This window comes from Arvicola amphibius, chromosome 8, assembly GCF_903992535.2.
Source record: "Arvicola amphibius chromosome 8, mArvAmp1.2, whole genome shotgun sequence".
In the NCBI taxonomy this organism is placed as follows: domain Eukaryota; kingdom Metazoa; phylum Chordata; class Mammalia; order Rodentia; family Cricetidae; genus Arvicola; species Arvicola amphibius.
The window spans coordinates 64,965,497-64,988,236 of NC_052054.1; positions in this window are offsets into that span (position 1 = coordinate 64,965,497).

The following is a 22,740-nucleotide window of genomic DNA, read 5'->3' on the forward strand; positions in this document are numbered from 1 at the left end:
ATAAAAGTATCTGTTATTCTCTAAAATTTCAATATATATGAGCATTGCACCTCAGTCAGATCTAGCTCCAATTGTCTCCTCCTATTCCCACAAGGCACCCCAACACAAAAGCATATGCTTTCATATCTCCCCCATCTCTCGCTTGTAACCTACCAAGTCCAATTCGAGTGCTTCCTGCTGGAACATTGAGTGATCTTTCTGCCTTGATCTTGTGCAGGTGACTGCGGCTGCTGTGAGTTTACAAGTGCAGGTCCAGAGCCCAGCGTTTGCTCCCCTCCGTCCTCCAGCCCTTAAACCTCTCTCTGCTTGCTCCCTCTTCCAAAACGTCCTTCAAGCCACCAGGAAACGAGGACCTTGTGTCAGACCTGGAGTCTCTCAGCAAGAAAAGCTCCTTCATCTCTGATGAAGAGCTATCTTTCTCTGCTCACATACCACTGTGTGCCAGACACTGGTCCAAGGGTTTTATTATGTGACACAAGCCTGCTACACTGCTGTTGATGTCTCAATAGAAACACAACCCGTCAGAGAACTTAAGTGTGGCCTGTCTTAGAGCTATACAGCTGCTACGCGAAGGTATAATTGCAACTCAGGCCTTTCGCACCACGCACCTATTCACTACAAAGCATAGAATTATAAGAGAAGCCGGAATAAGTTCAGAACTCAGGCATACTGATTGTGGTGACATGCACCTTTAATCTCAGCACTCAGGAGGCAGAGGCAGGCAGATCTCTGTGAGTTCCAGGGTATCCAGGGCTATTTATGACTCTAACTCCGGAGTGCTGGGATTAAAGGCGTGTACCACCACCGCCCGCCTGTAAGGTTTATTTTTTATGTATGCAATGTTCTGTCTGCAGGCCAGAAGAGGACACCAAATCTCATTACAGATGGTTGTGAGCCATCATGTGGTTGCTGGGAATTGAACTTGGGAACTTTGGAAGAGCAGTCCGTGCTCTTAACTGCTGAACCATCTCTCCAGCCCATAAAAGGAGGCCAGATATAGTGATGCATACTTTAATCTCAGCACTTGGGAGGCAGAGGCAAGTGGATCTCTGTGCGTTTGGCACCAGCCTGGTTTAAATAATTTTAGATCAGCCAAGGTTATATATAATGAGATCCTATCTCTAAAGCAACCAAAGATAAAAACCAACCAGCCAAACAAAAGCCTTAAAAAGAAGAGAAAGTCAAAGTCCAGGCCGGGCGGTGGTGGTGCACGCCTTTAATTCTAGCACTTGGGAGGCAGAGGCAGGCGGATCTCTGTGAGTTTGAGGCCAGCCTGGTCTATAAGAGCTAGTTCCAGGATAGGCTTCAAAGCCACAGAGAAACCCTGTCTCGAAAAACAAAAACAAAACAAACAAACAAGCAACAAACAAATGAAAGTACAAGTCTGTTTTAAGGTGTAGCTCCTCCACATTGCTGAAGGAACCTGCCTCCCATGCGCCTTCATTTCACCATCTTGAGGAATGCTCACCGGCTCAGCACAACACTGGCTTCCCCCGGCCATTCCAAGGAGTAAATGCGGTAATAATCCCTGCAAAGCTGCTTGGAGGCCTCCTGGCACCAGATCATAGCTGCATCTGTCTTTGCAGTTATTATTGTTTATCAAGCGGCACTTCGTGGCTGGCATGCAGTAGGCAGTGAAGACCGACCCCTGAGGAGCTGACAGTCTGCCCATGGAAACAGATATTAATCCCATCATCATGCTAATGGCCGTGTAATTATAAGCTGAGATAAGTGCTAAGAAAGATCACCAACCACTTCTCTTTATCTTTGATTTTGTGCCTCGCCAGCTCAGGCAATCCCAGAGTGCTGTGTAACCATGGGGCTTAAAACAGGCTGGAAGGGGCTCTGGGTTAGGGAAATGGTTCTGCCTGATGGAATCTCCACCTAGAGCGAATGCCTGAGCCAGAGATGACATCCGGTGTCTTCTCACCTTCTACCTTATTTCCTGTAAGACAAGGTCTCCCGCTAGTCTGCAAGCTTACTGTTTCAGCTAGACTGGTTGGCCAGCAAGCACCCAAAATTTGCCTGCCTCTCTCTGCTCCCCAACGCTAGGGTGAGCATCCTGAAAAGACATTGCCCACTTGAGCATGTGACTTGGGCAGGCCTTGCCCCTCTCTGCCTTTCCCTCTGTCTTGCTAAAAACCACTAGATTACATTCCTGAGGCTAGCCCCAAGATCCATTCCCTTGTTTGGCCACTTCCTCCTCCTGAGTCTGACTACAAGGCCCAGCTATCAATGTATTGAAATCTAGCAATCAAAAGCTCCTTTAGCTCACCCAATTAACATGCCCAATTAAAGTTAGACACTTCATCCTAGCACGAGGGTTTTCTTGTAGCTTTATAAACTGCTATTTTCCTATGTGCTATGTCTGTCTCCTATAAAGAAACAGTCCTTTGTCCCTCTGGGACAAAAACCCTTGCCCCATTTCCTTTCTTCTCTTCCCCTTGTCCTCTATCTCCTGTCTTTGTCCCTTATCCCTGTCCTCTGTCCCTCTGGGGTAAGTGCTGAGAACTTTGCCTTGAGGGTCCTGAGCTAATATTTTTCTTTTACACTTACAGCCATCTGCAGCTTTTAAATGGATGCCGAGACAGCAAGTATTCTTACCCACTGCACCATCTCCCCAGGCCCCCAAATCTTCCTTCCTACCTGGGGTCAAGACAAGGAAGGGACTGCGCTGAGCTCTGACAACCAAAGGAGCCTGCGACCTTCCTCCAAGCCTCCCCAACCACAGCTCCCCTGATGTAGGCAGCTTTTGTTGCTGTGAGGAGATAGTTGGTAACAACAGATGGTCAACTTAAAGCAAGTGTGGTGGTGGACGCCTGTCATCTCTGAACGTGGGAGGTTGAGGCAAGAGGGCCTTCCAAGCTGCACAGCAAGACCTTGTCTCAGGAAATATGCAGCTTAGCGTGCATATTAGAATACACTAGGAGGAGGGTGTGTGTGACTCAGCAGGAGGGTGTTTGCCTAGGATTCACCAGTGAGGGACTAGGAGCATGGCTCAGTGGTAGAGTGCTTACCTAGCTTACAGAAGACATTGGGTTCCAGCCTCAGCACCATAAAAATAGATAGAATATATATATACATATATATATGTAGATTAATGATAGATGGTTCATAGATGCATAGATGTTAGATAGATATATGTGAGATAGATAGATAGATTAATGATAGATAGATCATAGATGTTAGATAGATGTTTGCTACATAGACAGACAGACAGAGGAGGAAGAAGAAATGAAACCCTTATAAAACTTGGACAGATTTACTTCGGCTCATAATTTCAAGTTTCAGCCCATGGTCCGCCTGCCCTGTGACAGGGTTTGTTGCAGTGGTAGAGGAGACCTCACACCATGGCAGCCAGGAAACAAGCAGGTGGGTCTGAATATCCCTGTAAAGGACATGCCCCAGTGATTTCACTTTCTTCCTCTAGGTTTTGCCTCCTAAAGGTTCCACTCTCTCCCAGTAGCACCACAGGTTGACAACTCAGCCTTTGACATGTGGTCTTTAGGAACTATTCAAGACCTAATGGACAGAACCTGGATACACAGCATAGGTCTCTGGCCCAGGTGGTCAGTGATGGGAGGGGAAGGAGGGCACCTGGATTTCTCAGAGATGAAACCAGGTGAGCCCCCCTGCGGTGATCTGAATAAAAATAGGTCCACAGAGAGTAGCACTACAAAGAGGTGTGGCCTTGTGGAGTAGATCTGGCTTGGTCAGAGGAAGTCTGTCACTAGGGAGTAGGTTTTGAGCTCTCAGCGTGTCTCAGTCTTTTTCCTAATGCCTGTGGACCAAGATGCAGAACTCTCAACTCCTTCTCCAGCTCTATGTCTGTCTGCATGCTTCCATGTTTCCCCACCATGATGATAACAGATGAGATCTATGAACTGTAAGCCAGTCCCAATTATATGTTTTCATTTATAAGAGTTGCTGTTGTATGCTGTCTCTTCATAGCAATGAAACCTAAGACCCCCCCCCCCCCAAGGCAAAGGAATCCCTTTGTGGAACACTGTGACCAAGCAGTCATTTGTAGAACTATAGTTGTCAACAATGTATCCTTTCGTTCTAGTTTGCTTTTCTATTGCTGGGGTAAACATCACGACCAAAACGAGCTTGGGGAGGAGAGGGTTTATTTCAACTTCCCTTGTAAATCCCAGTCCATCACTGAAGGAAGTCAGGAAAGGAACTCAAGGGAGGAACCTGGAATGGAATCACAGAGACATGCAGCTTACTGAATCACTCACTGGCTCTTGCTTCCTCCTTACCTAGCCTGGGACCAGAGTGGGCTGAACCCTCTCATGTCAGTCTACAATGGAGACATTTTCTTGAAGACATGGCCACAGGCCAATCTGATTAAGGCAATTCTTTCATGAGGTTTTCTCTTCCTTAGTGACACTAGGGTTATGTCAAGTTGACAATAAAAAGCTTGGAGACTGGAGAGTTAGTGGTTAAAAGCTCTAGTTGCTCACCCAGAGAACTGGGGTTTGCTTCCAGCACCCACATGGTGGCTGACAACCACCATGGTCCAGGGGACTCAATGTCTTCTTCTAGCCTCCATGGATACTGCATGCACATGGTGCACAGACATACACACTGGCAAACAGCCATACACATACAATAAGAACTTGAAACAGCTAACCAGCACACCTAGTGCTACCTTGTATTATCTCAGGTGGTTGTGATTGACAACAATGTATCTCTGCATTAACTTGCATGACTATCACTGGTTAAAAACTCAGCGTTTCAGATTGCTTAGTACAGATGCTTTTGAAATAATGAAGGAGGGGCTGGAGCCTTGGCTCCGTGGTTTAGGGTACTTGTTGCTCTTGCAGAGGACTCCAGTTCGATTCCCAGCATCCACATAGTGGCTCACAATCATCCTTCACTCCAGTTCCTACCTTTTCTCACAGTAGGAGGGCTGGGATTACTAATGCATGCTACCATATCCAGCTTTTCCACGGATTCCAGGAATTGAACTCAGGTCATCAGCCTTGGTGGCTAGCACTTTAATCATTGAGCCATCTCCCTGGCTCCCACCTTGCTTTTGTTTGTTTCTTGTTTTTGTTTTTTGAGACAGGCTTTCTTTGTTTAGCCCTGGCTGTCCTGCAACTTGCTTTGTAGACCAGGCTGACCTTGAACTCATAGAGATCAGCCTGCCTCTGCTTCCTCAGTGCTGGGATTAATGGTGTGGGCTACCACCCACCAGGATTGGATCTCTTTCCTTTACCTGGAATTTGCCAGTTTGGCAAGGTGGCCCCTGGGGACCCATCTGTCTATGCCTCTCCAGCTTTCTGAGATAAAAGCACATACTACTCTGCCTGACATTGCCTACCACTGTTTTTATGTGGGTTCTGGGGACTGTGTAGCAAGCTCTTTACCCACCAAGCCATTCACGGAAGTGCTCTTGCGCTGGCACCTGTGTTCTTTGTTCCCCGGAGTATGCACGCAGGTGGTTTGGGGAGAGAGCATCCTTTCAGTCCTGTGATCTGTGTCTTGGTCCCCAATGCCCTTGTTAATGCTTGCGGGTCTGAATCTAAGGGCTTGTGAGATGTCTCTGTGATACGCAAACTCACACCTGGGCCTGTGCTTCTTCATCAGGGCAATTTGAAAAGGGAAGTCTAGCATTTGAGAAGCAGAGGCCTTGCTGAAGCAAAAAGGAGAAGCAGTAGAGACCGCACTGAAGAAAAAAGAGGAACTTCCCTGACCCCGTGTCAGAGCCCCTTCCTCACTTCCTAGCTGTGCGATTTTGGACAAGTTGTTGACTCTGTGTCTCAGTTTCCTCTTCTATGTCCAATCATTCTTAAAGCTGGACAATAATATCTATGTTTTAAGTTGTTGGCAGGGTTAGTAAGTAAAGTTTTTTTTTAAAAAGAAATTTATTAACTTTTTATGAGTACTTATTTTCCCAAGGATCAAAACATTAACTCTTCTTTAAGCTTTATTTATTATGTACATAGTACCCCACCTGCATGTATGTCTGAATGCTAGAGGAGGTCGCCAGATCTCATTATAGATGGCTGTGAGCCACCATGTGGTTGCTGGGATTTGAACTCAGGACCTCTGGCAGAACAGTCAGTGCTCTTAACTTCTGAGCCATCTCTCTAGCCCTGTAAGTAAATTTTTTTTTTAAAAAAGGTTCTCATATGATATATCCTTAATAAATATTACCTTGCCAGGTGGTGGTAGCACGTGCCTTTAATCCCAGCACTCCAGAGGTAAAGGCAAGCAGATCTTTATGAGTTCAAGGCCAGCCTGGTCTGCAGAGTGAGTTCCAGTACATTCAGGGATACATAGAGAAACCCTGTCTCAATAAAGAAGGAAAGAAAGAAAGAAAGAAAGAAAGAAAGAAAGAAAAGAAGGAAGAAAGAAAGAAAGAAAGGAAGGAAGGAAGGAAGGAAGGAAGAAAGAGCTAAATATTCCCTTTTGATGGCGCTATAGTCCACAGAGCTGCACACAGCTAACAAAGTGCCTGTTTTCAAGTTATGCTTCCTCTCTTCATTTTACCCTTTGAGGACTCTGACTTTGACCAAGATTGGACAGAGGTCCAGGGTTTCAAATGGGAGTAAGGGGCTTGAGCAGTAGAAGTGGGTTGCCTGGTAACAGAGGGATTAGGGCTCACAGTACCAATTCCCTGTATGGGGCTGAACCCAGAGAAGTGATAAGAGGGAATAAGGACTGCCCAGATCTTCAGCTCCTGAGAACTCCTCATTCTTGCTCCCCAAATCCCCCAAACACAGCTTCCACCAACCCTTTTTCTGTTTCCCTCCCCTTCCTTCTTCTCTCCTCCCTCCCCCTTTCTTATTCTAAAAATACACACATCAATATACAAATGTATTTGCTGTTCTGAAATTTTTAATTTACATTTTATTTATTTAATTGCTTTTATTTATTTTGTGTTTGGGGTTGGTGCACAGGTACCATGACAAATATATAAGGTCAGAGGACAATTTATGGGAATCAGCTCTTTCCCAAAACCAGGTGTGTTTTGAGAATTGTATTCAGGTCATTGGGGTTGGTGATAAGTGTCTCTTCCCACTGAGCATCCCCCAATGGCCCAGTTAGTTGTTTGTGAGATAGTCTCATGTAGTCTAGGCTGGCCTTTAATTCATTTTACAAGGCTGAGGATGACCTTGAACTCCTGATTTTCCCATTCCTGCCTCCAGAATGCTGGGATTAGAAGCTTCCACACCATACAAAATTTACATGGTGCTGAGGATTGAACCCAGAACTTTGTGGATGCTAGGTGAGCATTCCACTAGCTGAGCTACCTCCCAGATATTTTCTGAAAATGCAGATTTAAGTGGACATCTTGTAGCTTCATGTGAAGTCTGGTTTTTCGATTTTGAAAGGCTCCCTGCATCTGCTGCTCTAATACTAGACATTCACAGCAAGAGAAGATGGATGTAGAGTGAAAAGATTCAGGATTGGAGCTGGGTGTAGTGGAACACACCTTTAATACTAGCACTTGGGAGGCAGAGGCAGGCAGATTTCTGTGAGTTCAAGGCCAGCCTGGTCTAAGAGTGAGTTCCAGGACAGCCAATGCTACACAGAGAAACCCTGTCTCTAAAAACCAAAAATGAAAAGAAAAGATTTGGAGCCAGGTCCAGGGGACACTGAGAAGTCGGAGGACCCACCTGGCCTCTCCTCTTGCCTTCACATTGTTGCACAGTGTTCTTTATGTGTGCAGGTGTAGGAGGAAGGGGCTAGCATAGTCCAGACATGATTCATCGTTACTCACTTTGAGTGCAGGAGAAAATAAGCGGTACTGAAATGTGAGGTGCGAGAAACCACAGGATATGGGGACAGAGGAGGGTGCTGGCCTCCCTCACCAGTGTTTTAAAAATTGTGGTTATTAGATTTGAGGGCTGGAAAGGGAGCTCAGTGGTTAAGAGCACTGACTGCTCATGCAGAGGACCAATGTTCCATTCCCAGGACTTACACAGTGGCTCACACAGGCAAAACATCCACAAACATAAAAATATATACACATAAAACTATTATTACACTCTGTTTATTTAGTGTGTGGATGTGTGTGTGCATGCACGTGCTATGAGAGTTGGTTCTCTCCTTCCACCACGTGGGTCTTGGGTGACCTTGGTGGCTGTCAGGCTTGCCCGTAAATGCCTTGAATCACTAAGTCATACCACTGGTCCTCTTTTCAGTGTTTTGAGGGCACACCGAATTTCCATTTTCACTTAAAGATGGAAGCATGGACCTGAGATAGAACAAAGGATCAAGTGCCTGCCACACAAGAATAAAGAACCCGAGTTTAATGCCCAGCACCCATTTTTAAAAAGCTGTATGCAGGATCTGAGGAGGTAGCACTCATGGTGCACGCATGAGCTCTGGAGTTTAAAACCCCAGCAGCTAGAAAATGTTGGATGGTCATGGTGCATCCTGTAATTCCATTACTGGTGAGGCAAAGACAGGTGACTTCTGGAGCAAGCTGGTCATTGGACTAGCTTATACCAGTGAGCTCTGGATTCATTTGAGAGACTCTGCCTCAATAAATAAAGTGGAGAGAAACAGAGGGAACTCCTGATATCTGTCTTAGGCCTCTACATACACAAATGTATGCACGTATGCACACACACATGCACACACAAGGGGGGTAATTTTTAAAAGTTTTTTATATAAGTTTGCTGTATAATTTCATTTTTCTTTTTGGGGGCAGTGATAGTGGGGGTTTGAGACAGGGTTTCTCTGTGCAGCCCTGCCTGTTCTGGACCTTGCTTACCTTGGCCTTTAACTCACAGAGATCTACCTGCCTGCCTCCCAAATGCGGGGATTAAAGGTGTGCACCACCACCATTTTATACATATGCTGTAAAATTTTCAATACTTATAAGCACCCATAACTTCTCCACATCTTTTTTTGTTATTGTTTTTTGTTCTAGACATGGTCTTGCATCTTTGAGGCTGTCTTCAAATGCAGCTATACTCTTAATCCTCATGATGCCGTCTCCTATATGACAGGATTACACGCAAGTGCCACGATGTCTGGTGGATGCAGTGCTAGGGATTGGAGGCAGGGCGCTAAACACGCTAGGCTAGCGCTACACTCACTGAACCACATCCCCAGCCACATAGGCCACATTTTGTTCAACTACTCATCTGCATACAGACACCTGGGTTATTTTAACCTCTTGGTTATTGTAAATAATCATGCTACAAACATAGACATATTAATATCTGTTTGAGGACTGGCAAGATGACTCAGTGGACTAAGTCACTTGCTGTCAAGCCTGATGACCTGAGTTCAATTCCAGAAGATATCTGATTCCTGTGAATTGTCCTCTGACCATATATCTACTCAGATGCCACAGCGAGAGTGCACCCAAATGAATGCACACACCAATAAATTCAATTAAAGTTTAAAATATCTGTTTGAATCCTGATGTCGCTTATTTTGGGTCTTCACTCAGACTCTGAAGTGCTGAATCATGTGGTGGGCCTATTTTGGGTTAGAATTTGAAGCATGAGCTTCCACTGAGTCAGTCAATGACTCACATGGAGGAAAGCCCAGTGGGGAATAACTTTAAGAGCATGACATTGGCTACCATGGAGAGCAACACATTGTACTTTCAGAAATCGAGAAGAGCAGATTTGAAGTGTTCTCCCCGCAAGAAAATGACGGAGAGGTGAGGTTTTCCACATTCATCAGCTTGATTTAGTCATTCCTCAAATGTCAAGTGTTTCAGAATGTCAAGTTATATACCATAAATACATATAGTTATTTGTCAGTTAAAGATCAATCGATTGAAACTGGGTGTGGAGTGCACACCCATAATCCTGCTACGCAGGGACAGAGGAGGGAGGATTGCATTGGGCCAGCCTGGTCTACATGGTGGATTTCAGGCCAGAGCTACATAGCAAGACCTTGATTCACTGTCTCAAAGTAATAGATAGAGATAGGTGATAGATAGATAGATAGATAGATAGATAGATAGATAGATAGATAGATGATAGAAAGAAAGAAAAGTAAGATGTGGTGGTTCATATCTGTGGTCCTGGAACTTGAGAAGCTGAGGTAGGAGGCCAGAAGTTCTAGGTTGGGTAAGCAAGATGGCTCAGCCAGTTAGACCACCATGACCCACATGGTGGCAGGAGAGACCTGACTCCTGCAAGGTGTTCTCTGACTTCCACACAAGTACTGTGACACTTGCCCTTTGCCTCCAATAAATAAAATCTAATAAAAAATTAAAAATAAAAAAGTTTAAGGTAATCCTTGGCTACATAATGAGTTTGAGGCTAGTCTGGGCCACCAGAAATTATGTACAAAGAAAGAAAGGAAAGGAGGGAAGAAGAAATAAGGAAAGAAAGAATGATTAACAAAAGATTTTAAAACGATTTTTTAAACAATTAGTAATGTGCTGGGCAGTGGTGGTGCATGCTTTTAATCCCAGCACTCAGGAGGCAAAGGCGGGTGGATCTCTGTGAGTTCAAAGCCAGCCTGGTCTACAAGAGCTAGTTCCAGGGGAGGCTCCAAAGTTACAGAGAAACCCTGTCTTGAAAAAAACCAAAAAAAAAAAAAAAAAAAAAAAAAAAAAAGAAAAGGAAAGAAAAGAAAAGAAAAAGAAAAAAATTAGTAATGCTTCAAAAAAAATCAGTTTAATATTGTGGGCCCAAAACAAGGAGAGGATGATGGCAGGTGCCTTTGCCAGCTGAGCCATGCTGCTGGCGTGACCTTGGACTTCTGATTCTCCTGTTTCCACCTTGCCTGCTCTGGGATTACAGGTGTGCACCGCCACCACACCCAGTTTTCAACATTTCAAGTTTAAACTTATTTAATTAATTAGGTTTTCCGAGACAGGCTTCTTTGTGTACCTCTGACTGTCCTGGAACTCGCTCTGTAGACAAGATTGGCCTCGAACCTGGAGATCTACCTGCCTCGGCCTCCTGAGTGCTGGGATTAAAGGAGTAAGCCACCATGCCTGGTTTATTGTAATTTTTTAAAAAACTTTTTAAATTTTGAGACGAGTTGAAGGTCTCCCTGTGTAGCTATGTGCCATTTCCCAAAGGATAAGACCAGATAACCTGTTTCACAAAACACAGGAGCAGAGTAGAATAAGAATCTCACAATTTCCCTCTCCAGGCTGCAGGCTCAGAGCTGCTACAGGAGAGAGCGCCGCCATGTTTCCTGGTCCTTCTGTGTGTGGGAACGAGGCTTGCGGTTCAGAGAGCTAGTACTGGTACGGAGAGATGCAACACGAAGCTGGATTTCTCTAAGGAAATAATAATCATGCGGTTTCCATACTAGTTCACAGGCCCTCGCAAATGTTGGCTCAGAGAGCAAGGGCTGCCTCCCTATTCCGCTTTGGCTGGAAACGATCACTGGCGCCACCTAGCGGCAGGATAGGTAGCGACGACTCAGACCTATAGCAGGAGCTTGCAGCGTGGAGTCATGGCCTCCACCACTTCCTCCCTTCTAAGGTTGCTTCTTTTTGATTCAGAAACTCTCTTCTGGTCTTTTATGGACTTATACACAATCACCCTCTCCCCAACGACTGTCCTTTATATTAATACAGATTCTGTGGGCCAGGGATTTGAACAGAACACACAGTGGAAGGCATCTGCCTGCTTGGCAGTGTCTGGACCCCCAGGTGCTGGAATTACCTAGAATCATCTAGAAGCTTCTTCACTCATTGGTGAGGCGCTGGGCTGGGGTGATTCCAAGGCTGAGCTCATACTTGCTAAACAGGTGCTCTGCCACACTGGTTTACACTGGGGCCTGGAGAGATGGCTCAGTGGTTAAGAGCACTTGCCGTTCTTGCAGAGGACCCAGGTGCAGTTCCCCGAACAGACATAGCTCACAGCTACCTGTAACTCTAGTTCTAAGGGATCCCACCCCCATCCTGGCTTCTATGGGCACTGTGGTCATTGTTGCACTTACGTACACCCAGACAAAATACTCATACATAGAGGATAAAAAGAAATCTCCTTTTAGAAATTATATTTTAAGGGCCAGGAGTGGTGGTATGCGCCTTTAATCCCAACACTCGGGAGGAAGAGGCAGGTGGATCTCTGTGAGTTGAGGCCAGTAGGCCAGCTTGGTCTACAAAGCAAGTTCCAGGACAGCCAAAGCTGTTACAGAGAGAAACCCTGTCTTGGAAAGAAAAACAAAACAAAACAAAAACAAACAAAAAACCAAAACAACAACATATATATATATGTGTGTGTGTGTGTGTGTGTGTGTGTGTGTGTGAAGAGAGAGAGAGAGAGAGAGAGAGAGAGAGAGAGAGAGAGAGAGAGAGAGAGAGAGAGACTGGATCTCATTAAGTTCCTTGGTTTTTTAAAAAAATATGTATTTGAATATGTGTGATTCTCTGGAGCTAGAGTTAGTAACTGGACTCCCTTGATACAGGTGCTGGGAACCGAACTTGGGTCCTCTGCAAGAGGAGTATGCATGTTTAACCACTGATCCATCTCTCCAGCCCCCCAGGGTAATCTTGAACTTATGATTCCCTGGCCTCCTCCTCCCAAGTTCTGGGACTCCAGATGTGCATTCTCTTGCCCAAGTGCTGTGGTGGTTTTCAAGGGTACAATATGTTGTTGTTGTTATGATAACTATAGTCACTATGTTGTACAGTGAACTATAATTCAGCTTTAAAAAAGAAGGAAACCCTGTCACTTCGACAACACAGATGCTCCCTGGAGGATGTTATGTTCTGGGAAATGAAGCAGGCACAGAAAAGGAAACACCGCATGATGTCACCCAAATGGAGAATCTAAAAAAGTCAAACCCATGGAAGCAGAGAGTAGAGTGGGTATTCTAAGAAGTTGGAGTTGGGGGCTGAGTCTGGGCCCTGCATAGTCTTGAGTTTGAGGTGTGGGAGAAACTGAGATGGGTTGTCTTTTTGATTAAGAAGCACATTAAGTTATTAATATGTCTGGGCAGACAGACAACAGACTGGGGGTGATGCCTCTGAGGAAGAGTTTAGGCTGAAGAGCCACAGTTAAGGGTGTTGCTTCTTATAGATTTCAGAGAAGCCAGGAGAGAGGCTTTCTCAGAGTACCAGCAGGCAGCAAGGAAGGAAGTGGGAGCGGGGCTCTGGTAGCCTCTTCGATTGTCTGTGTCTAGCAACCTCACAAGGAGAAGTGATGAATCCCAGAACCTAGGTAGCCTATTAGAGACTCACAGGCAAACTCTCAGGGGCTTGTGAATCAAAGTTGGGGGACAGAGGGGGAGGCTGCCGTTGGTATGGCTAAGGTCACAAGGTCACGGTGACAGACACTGCATGCTCTGTGGTTCAAGAAAACATGTGTACTTCATTCTGTGGGAAGAAATCTGCGGGAGGGAGGGAGGGAGGGGGAGAGAGGGACGGGGAGACACACACACAGATAGAGAGAGGGGGGGAGGGAGGGAGGGAGGGACACACAGAGAGAGAGAGAGAGGGAGGGACACACACACACACACACACACACACAGAGAGAGGGAGAGAGAGAGAGAGAGAGAGAGAGAGAGAGAGAGAGAGAGAGAGAGAGGTGGTGCCACCACCTAGCATCTCAATTGGGCTGGTTCAAGCACTTAGGAAGGTGGGTTCATCTTAAGCCATGCCAAAGTGATGGGAAGAATAATTAGTCCTTTAAAGATGTACTTTTCCTTCCCAGAATAACCCTCTCATGTGATGCAGCCCAGAAGACTCTTAAGTTTGCCTGCTTTGTTTTGTTCTCTTTGTTCTTGTTTTGCTTTGTCTTGTGTTTTCTGAATTATTCTCTAGATTATAAATTAGTTTTTTTTTTAAAAAATCTGTTTTCTAAGCATGTTTTTCTTAATACTTTGGGTTTTCCTCAACATTTCAGTTTTCTTGCTCTTTCTCTAAAGCCTCCCCTGCCCTCCCCCCTCCCCACAAGACTGCTTGCCTGCCTGCAACCCCTCTGACCTCCATAACTGGATTAAATGGCAGATCCCTTCCCTCCTCCCCTCCACTCTCCAGGCATTGGTTACTGAAGTTTTCATTTTATCTGCCTGAGGTTTTTCTTAATCTGTAATGAAATTGTCCTTATGCTTCCAAGTGAGTCATTTCTTAAATCCCTCCCCCACCCCCAAGACAGGGCTTCTCCGTGTAACTCTGGCCATCCTGGAACTTGCTCTGTAGACCAGACTGGCCTCGAACTGAGGAATTCTCCTGCTTCTACTGGGATTAAAGGTGTGCACCACCACTACCCAGCCTCCTAAATTCTTTTATTAATGAGACAAAGAACCCCAAAAGGGAAGACTGGTTTCCCCTGTCTCTGTTTGCTCCGAGTTAACAAGATAAGATTGACCACTTGGCCAAAGGGATGAGATGGAATTTTGGAATGACTTTGTTTCCCCTGCCCTGTTAAAACTGCTAGTTAAAGAAGGTGTGGAAGGCAATCTTTAAGGTGCTAACCCACTAACTGAGTAAAAAGTAGCTTAGAGATTTGGTTTCCGGTTTTGTGCATATGCTGGACTGAGAACAAAATTATGGATAATTCCAGGGCGAGGGAGGAGTGAGTGCAAGCATTCTATTGACTCCGCTGATTTCAGGATGTCACATAGCTCCTCAGTCAATCCTCTGATGATTCGATTGACTCCGTTGATTTCAGAAGGTCATATATCTCCTCAGTCAATCCTCCGCTGATTTCTGGAGGTCACGTAGCTCCTCAGTCAATCCTCTGATGATGACCCACATTCTGGCCTCCAGTCAGGTGAGGAGGTAAACATCTCTCTTACTCTGATGACTTTAAATATAGTATATGCTGGGATGTTTGCAAGTGCACAGCAGGGCCAGAGGTATCTTTGGGAACCACCCATCTCATTTAATTATTTATTGTGTATATGAATATTCTTTTTCTTGTGCATTCCACAGTGCACTTATGGAGGGAGGACAAAGGACAGCTTGTGGGTGGCCATTCTCTCTGCCCATCACAATGGTCCTGGGAATCGAACTCATGCTGTACTGCTCGGCTTAACAGTAGGTACCTTTATCCTCTGAACCGTCTCACCCTTTCTACCTTGTTTTTCAAAACAAGGTCTTTTTTCAGTTGGACTTGGGACTGAAAGGTTTGGCTAGACCAGCCTTGAACTCCAGTCTCAACCTCCAGAAGACTGGAAATACAGCATACGGCACCATGCTTGGTTTAAATCACTCATTTACTTAAGAAACAACCCTGAAGTTTACTAAAAGGGAATTTTACACACAGATTTAGGCCCCACAGTAAACTGAAAGAGGGGCTCAGAGAAAGAGTAAAACACACCCGACAGTGGGTGTGGCTTAAACCACCAGGGGATAGGGAAATGGTCCTTTGTGAAGGGCACAGAACCCTTTCCGTTGTTTTTCTTCTGCCTCCTTCAAGTGTCTGTAAGCTCACACCACAGTTCTCGGTTTATGATTAGCTCACAAGCTTAGTTGGCCAGGTGTAACCTCACACTTTCTTGATTTTGTTTTTGGTGAGGTGTTCAAAGGCCAACCTACAAAAAAATGACTTGTTTGCCCCTGTTCCGTGAGTGGGGTTAAAAAAAAAAAAGCAAATTTGAAAAGTGGTTTATCAGAACGATCTGGCTGACTCATCCATGGTCTGCAGTAAGGCCACCCTCACCCTATTTCCCCCAACCCCCAAAGGCTCTTGAGTGAGCCACAAGGGGAGGTCACAGGGAGGTAAGCGTCACAGGCAGCAGGGGTGTGGAGGAGGGGTGAATAGCTCACTGTCCTCACCATCCAGTGAAGTGGCAGGGGATTTCCTTACCATGCTGAGCCAGCTGGACTGGAAATTTTCTGGTTTTGGAATACAGCCAAAACCAGAAGCTCGGTTAGATGACTTGGTATAGGAAGTCAGTACCCACAAAAGCCTCTGGTAAAGTGGCTTTAACAGTGGGCAATGCTCTGGCATTGGTGGTGCAAGCCTGTAACCCTAGCTATTTGAGAGGTTGAGTCAGGAATAGGAGGGGGAGGGGAGAACACAAACAGGAAGAAGAGGAAGAGGAGGAGGAGGAATAAGAAAAGGAGGAAAGGGGAGGGCTGGGAGGTAACTCATCCACGTGCTTGTAGTGTACACAAGGCCAGCACCACATAAACTGAGCGTGAAAGCACAGGTCTGTAATTCTGTCGCTCAGGAAATGGAGGAAGCAGGAGGATCAGAAGTTCAAGACCATCCTCAACTCCATAGAGAGTCTGATGTCAGTTTAGGGATATGGGGTTCGGGGAGTACAGGGAGTAAGGGAATGGACAGAGAGACACAGAACAGGGAGAGAAATGACTTTTGCACGAGCGCCACCTGGAGGTATTTTGTGGAACTGCAGAGAGAACCTGGAAATCTACAGAAGGAGCCCTTGAGGTTTCAGGTGTCCTTAGCTGACTGACAGGAGGAGATGCATCCCCAGTACAGGAGGTGCAGAATACAGGCTTGCATCTTTGTGAGAGAGCAGGAGAGGAATAGAAGGTCCAGGTGGGGAATAAAGAAATAGCTGAGTGTTCTAACTCGGCAGCTGCAGGCAGCCTGCCAAAGAATTTCAATTACTAAACTGACACCATTTTCCTTTCTTCTTGCATCCGACTAATATAAAAAAAAAAGGACTGGAAGTTTTTATGACCTAAGATGACTATGAAGGTCGTTAGACTCACTTCCTATGGCTCCCAAAGACACAGGCAAAGATTTAGGTGCCGGGCAGGGTGGTCTATGCCTTTAGCACCAGCACTTGGGAGGCAGAAGCAGACAGAGTTTGACACCAACCCACTGTACATAAAGAGTTCCAGGACATCCAGGGCCATCCAGACAAAAACTGTCTCAAAAAACCAAAAATAGCCCGGTGGTGGTGGCGCATGCCTTTGATCCCAGCACTTGGGAGGCAGAGGCAGGCGGATCTCTGTGAGTTCGAGTCTACAAGAGCTAGTTCCAGGACAGGCTCTAAAACTACAGTGAAACCCTGTCTCGAAAAACAAAAACAAAAAACAAAAACAAAACCAACTAAACAAAAAAGACTTAGACCCGAGGGAAGTGTATAATGCAGAAAGCTGATGAAATAATCGTGTCCATGGCTTTATTGACTTAAAAAGATATATGTAGCAAAGATTTATTTATTTAGTTAGTTTATTTTAGTGTGTGTGTGTGTGTGTGTGTGTGTGTGCCTGAGTGTATCTATACGCACAGAGGCCAGAAGAGGTGTCAGATCCCCTGAACCTGGAATTACAGGCCATTGTGAGTCCCCAGTGTCGGTGCTAGAAACCAAGCCTGGATCCTCTGCAATAACAGCCAGCAGCATCAGGCATGGTTTCCATCTCATGGAGTGGGCCTTAAATAGATGAAGCAGTGGTTGGTTACTTCTGTAATATTTGTGCCAGTATATATTACAGGCCGGTTACCATTGTAGGAAGAAAAAAAGGTTTGTAGCTGGGTGGTATTGTATAACATGAGGGGGCCTGCATGTTGGGGTTTCTGCCCCACCTGGTACCCCACACTGTTTAGCTCCAAAGAAAATCACACATAGCTGATTGGCCCATTAGTTCTAGCCTCTCACTGGATAACTCTCACATCTTGATTAACCCATTTTTCTGAACTATGTTAGCCATGAGGCTCAGTACCTTCTTCAGTGGGGCAGATCACATCCTGCAGGAGTGGGAGGAATCAACTTCCTCCTTCCCAGAATTCTCCTGCTCTCATTGCATCATTTTTACTTCCTTTCTGGTTTTCCCGCCTATACTTCCTGCCTGACCAATCAGTGTTTATTTAAAACATGATTGACAGATTACAAACAATTATCCCACACCAATATTGAGATAAGAGACCTTGGAACAATTACTCCTAAGTGGGATGCCTTCCTCAAATCTCTCCCCTCAAGGCTCAGGGATTTATTTGGAAGAGGGAGAGGAAAGACCGCAAAAGCCGAAGGTGGTAGATAACGCTAAAGAAACAGTATCTTCCAGACAGACACACACAAAAGAACTGATTTTTGACTGTTTATAGTACCAGATTTGAATTCCTACAATGAATCAGGCCTCCAGTTCAATCAGAAAGCAATTAGTTACCCCTATAGCAGACTCGCCACGCTGCCCCAGTGGGCACATAGTGCTTGACTGTCTGGTAAGTGGAGCACAAATTATAATTGTCCTTAATAATAAAAACACAGAGTCAGCTATGAGGGGGTAAAAGCTGAGAGATCAGAGAAGCAGAGCGGCCAATCACTAGAGAGTTCTTACCTCTACCAATGTTCAGACCGCATCCTTAGACCAACCGCCTAGACTACAACCTCAGACTGCACTGAGTTCCTGTCTCCTCCCACCTTATAGTCCTCTCTCTGCCAAGCCAGATCACTCCTGTCTCCATCTCCCTAGTGCTGGGATCACCTTTGTGTGAACTCTTCTAGACAGATTCAATCTTATGTAGCCCAGGGTGTCCTTGAACTAACAGAGATCCATCTGCCTCTGTCTCCCAAGTCCTGGAATCAAAGGTGTGTGCCACCACTGCCTGGCCTCTAGTGGCTTAGCCCTGCGCACTGATCTCCAGGCAAGTTTTATTTGTTAAAACACAAACAAAACATCACTACATGTAGTGTTGACACAGGGTCCACAGCTAAGAAATGCTGTTGATGGCAGCCATGCCCCGGCAATCTGCACAGCACTTTCGGGCACTATGAGGCCTAACCAGCAGGGAAGAAGCTTCTAGTCCAATCCTGTTTCTCTCTGTCTTGTGACTAAGATGCATGGCATCATTAAAACATCACTATATCCAATTACGGTGCCGGGGACTGACTGCATCATGGGTTTCCTGAGTGCAAGGCAAGCATTTTATCAGCTGGGCTCCAGCCCAGCCCTCCATGTGCCGTTTCGTACATGTCTATACCTGCAGTTCTCTCATAGTCACCCTCTGCCCGTCTCTCTCCTGTCCTCCTCTAGCCAATTGCTCTCCTTTCTCCTTCCCCTTTCTATGTTGTGTGTACAGACATCTAGACTCTGCTAAAGAGGAAAAGCCTGAGGCACTTTCTTTCTGAGTTTGGTTCATCTCCAGGTTCCTCTGTTTCTTCACCCTGGAAATGACAAAATTCTATGCTTTTCTGTATGGCTGAATAAAACTCTCTGATGTATTGATTGCTTTTTGAAATGGTATTTTAAAAAATCTTTATTTTTCATCATGCCTGACCATAAGTGGGTATGTGCACAAGAGTATATCACATGCCTGGAGCTGGCAGTGCAGGTGCTTGTGGACCCTCCAACACAGGTTCTGGCAACCTAACTTAGGTCATCTGGAGGAGCAGCAATAGTTCTTAACCGCTGAGCCATCCTTCAGCCCTTTAAAATGGTATTTTAGGGTGAGAGATGGCTCAGAGGTTGAGAACACTGGCTGCTCTTCCAGAGGTCCTGAGTTCAGTTCCCAGCAACCATGTGGTGGCTCACAACATTGGTGCCCTCTTCTGGTGTCTAGGCAGAACACAGTATAGATAACAAATAAATAAAATGGCATTGAATTAATTCATTGAGAAATTATGGAATGTGTTTTGATCATATTTACCATCCTCCTTAATCCTCCCAGATCCACCACCTTCTCTTCTCAGTTTCATTTCCTCTTTTTTTTTTTTTTTTGTCCATTTGAAGTTTATTGCTGGCTAAATGCTCGGACCATCCCATGATTGGTGATCAACCCACCAGGGACTACACCTTTAAAGAAAATGGGTTCTCCCTCTCTGAGCAGCTATCAATAGCTCCTCAGCTAGGGTGTGGGCCCTTGAGCCTACCTCCCCTGTCCATGCTGGGATGATTTGAGCTCTCACAGGTCTTGGGCATGCTACTGTGACTTCTGAGTTCCCATGTGCTGCTAACTGCCCTACTGTGTCCGCAAAACTGTTTCGTTGCAATTGATCACATCAGACTCTTATACTCTGTCTACACTCCTGTTTGTTTCGTTTTTTGGATGGGGTCTCTCTACATAGCCATTCCTGTCCATCTTGGAATTTACTACGTAAGCCAGGCTGGTTTCAAATTTACCTGCCTCTGCTTCCCAAATGCTGGGCTCAAAGGTGTGCACTCCTGTGCCTGGTTCCAACCTCTCTTCCTCCATGATCTCTGAGCTCTGTGAGGAGGGGGAGCCATATAGATTTCTCACTTAGGACTAAGTATTCTGAAGTCTCTTATTCTCTTCTCTTGTACATTTGTACCACATTTTCTTTGTCCATCCCTTGGTTGATTTACATCATTGGTTTTGAACTTTGGCTCTTGTGAACAATGCTGCAATATGCACAGGCGTGCAGGTGTCCCTGTGCTGACTTACTGCCTTTGTATGCTTGCCCAGAGGGGGGTACAGCTGGATCTTACGCTAGCTCTGTTGTTTTTATTATTTTCTGAGACACTTCCATCCTGGTTTCCATAGTGGCTGCATCAGCTTAGACTCCAAAAAGCGATGAATAAAGGGTCCGTTTCATTTCATTCTCTCTCCCATTTTGTCTTTGATTTCCTGGATGATAGCCATGTTGAGTGGGGTGAAATGGAATCTCGATGTAGCTTTAATTTGCATTTCCCTGATGACTAAGGATGAAGAACGCTTTTTCGTATATTTATTGGCTCTTTGTTTTTCTTCATTTGAGAACTGCTTGTTCCTTCCATTGGCCCATTTACTGACTGGATGATGTGTTGTTTGGCGTGCCCACATCTTTACCACCCCTGTGCTCACAGCCAAGGTGACCACCTCACCTCAATGTATGCAATGTATTATGAACAAATTCACCCCCTTTAAGCTTTCTTATCTCACGTCCATTCCTATACACCTTTCTTCCAAACCATCCCCTCCTACTTTTATGTAATTGTGTATTCTCTCTCTCTCTCTCTCTCTCTCTCTCTCTCTCTCTCTCTCTCTCTCTCTCTCTCCCTCTCTCTCTCTCTCCGCTCCGTCCTCTCATTCTCTCTCTCCTCATCATCTCTCTCTCTCTCTCTCTCTCTCTCTTCTCTCATCTCTCTCTTCTCTCTCTCTCTCTCTCTCTCTCTCTCTCTCTCTCTCTCTCTCTCTCTAGTGTGTGTGTGTGTGAGTTTATGCAGGCAGTTACAACTACTGTGTGTCCTGAGAAATCCTTCACTCCGAAGCACAGACTCCCACATATTGAGACCCCCCCACACACAGACCAGGCCTATGAAGTCAGGGGCAGCTGGCCTCACCACTCACAGCACCCCTGTTGGAGATCTCCTGTTCACAGTGGGAAAGGAAATTATCAGCCCAACCTTCTCTCCAACACTGTAGACCAAAGGGTTTTAGTCCCACAATAATTCTCAGCTTCTTCCCCAGCACATCCCTCAGGGATAGGCCAGATGACAAAACAAAACAGGGCAAATTCATTTTTTCTCACAGTCTGGAGGCTGGAAGTTGGAGATCAAATGTCAGTAGTTCTCCAAGGAGGAATTTTTGTTGTTGTTGTTCAAGAACAATAAAATAAGAAAAACTTCTGTTCTTGGCTGGCAGATGGCAGCCTTCCCACTGTGGCCTTGCATGCTTTCTCTTTTTTACTAACGCTTTATATATATGATAGATTTATTTGTATGTGCATGTGCATGTGTGCATGCATGGTTGCGTGTGTGTGTGTGTGTGCGCGCGTGCGTGCGCGCACGCTCACGTGCAGGTGAATGCGCCTGTGTGTCTGTGCAAAGGTCAGAGTAGAGTATCGAACATCTTCCTTTGTCACCCTCCCTCTACCTGTCCCAGTTAATTTTAATTGTCAGCTTGACACGGACCAGCATCGTCTGAAAAGAGCATCTCAATTGAGGAATTGCTTATATCGTATTGGCCTGTAGGCATTTCTGTGCCCAGCACCCTGTGGGTGGCACCATCCCTAGGCAAGGTGAGCTTGTGCTGTATAAGAAAACCAGCAGAGTAAAAGCAGGTCTGTCAGTGATCCAGCAAGCAGTATCCTCGGCAGTTTCTGCAGTTTCTTTGGCTACTGAGTGAGTTCCTTGGTTGGGTGAAAGCAAGCAGGCTTGACTTCGGATTCTTGCCTTGAATTTTTGCAATGGATTATGACCCAGAAGTGCAAGCCAAAGCCAAATAAATCCTTTCTTCCCCTAAATTGCTTTTTTTTTTTTTGTCACAGCAGAAGAAAGGAAAGTGGAGTGGAGCACCACCTACTACTCTGAGGCAGGGTCTCTCCTCTACCTCAGGGCTTGCACTTTCTCAGCAAGCTAGAAGCCAGCAAACATCAGTGACCTTGTTTTTATATCTCTAGTATAAAGTTCCTTGAACTTCATGTCCTCCTCTTACTCCTTGATATGAGGGAAAATACATGAAACTTGTCTGTCTTATTTCAAGTAGCATGGTGATCGCAGTTCATCCATTTTCCCGAAAATGGTAGATTCCATTTTTTCTTTTGTAACTGAATAAAGCTTTCCCATGTGTGTATGCCAGATTTTCTTTATCCATCTTTATCCATTCCCTGATGATGGACAGATGGACGGATTCCATGCTCTGGCTATTGCAATTGTATTACAATAAACATGGACATACAAGGGCTTTTCTTTGTCTTTTTGTTTCAGTCAGGAATGATAGACCAGACTGGGCAAGGTAGCTCAGTCAGTAACAAGCGTGAGGACCTGACATTTTGGGGGGTCTTTAAAATTTTTAAAAATAGCTGGGCAATGGTGACACATACCTTTAATCCCAGCACTTGGTAGGCGGAGGTAGGCAGATCTCTGTGAGTTCAAGGCCAACTTGATCTACAGAGTGAGTTCCAGGACAGTTAGGGCTGTTACACAGAGAAACCCTGTCTCGAAAAACCAAAAAAGTAAAAAAAAATATTATATATGTAAGAATG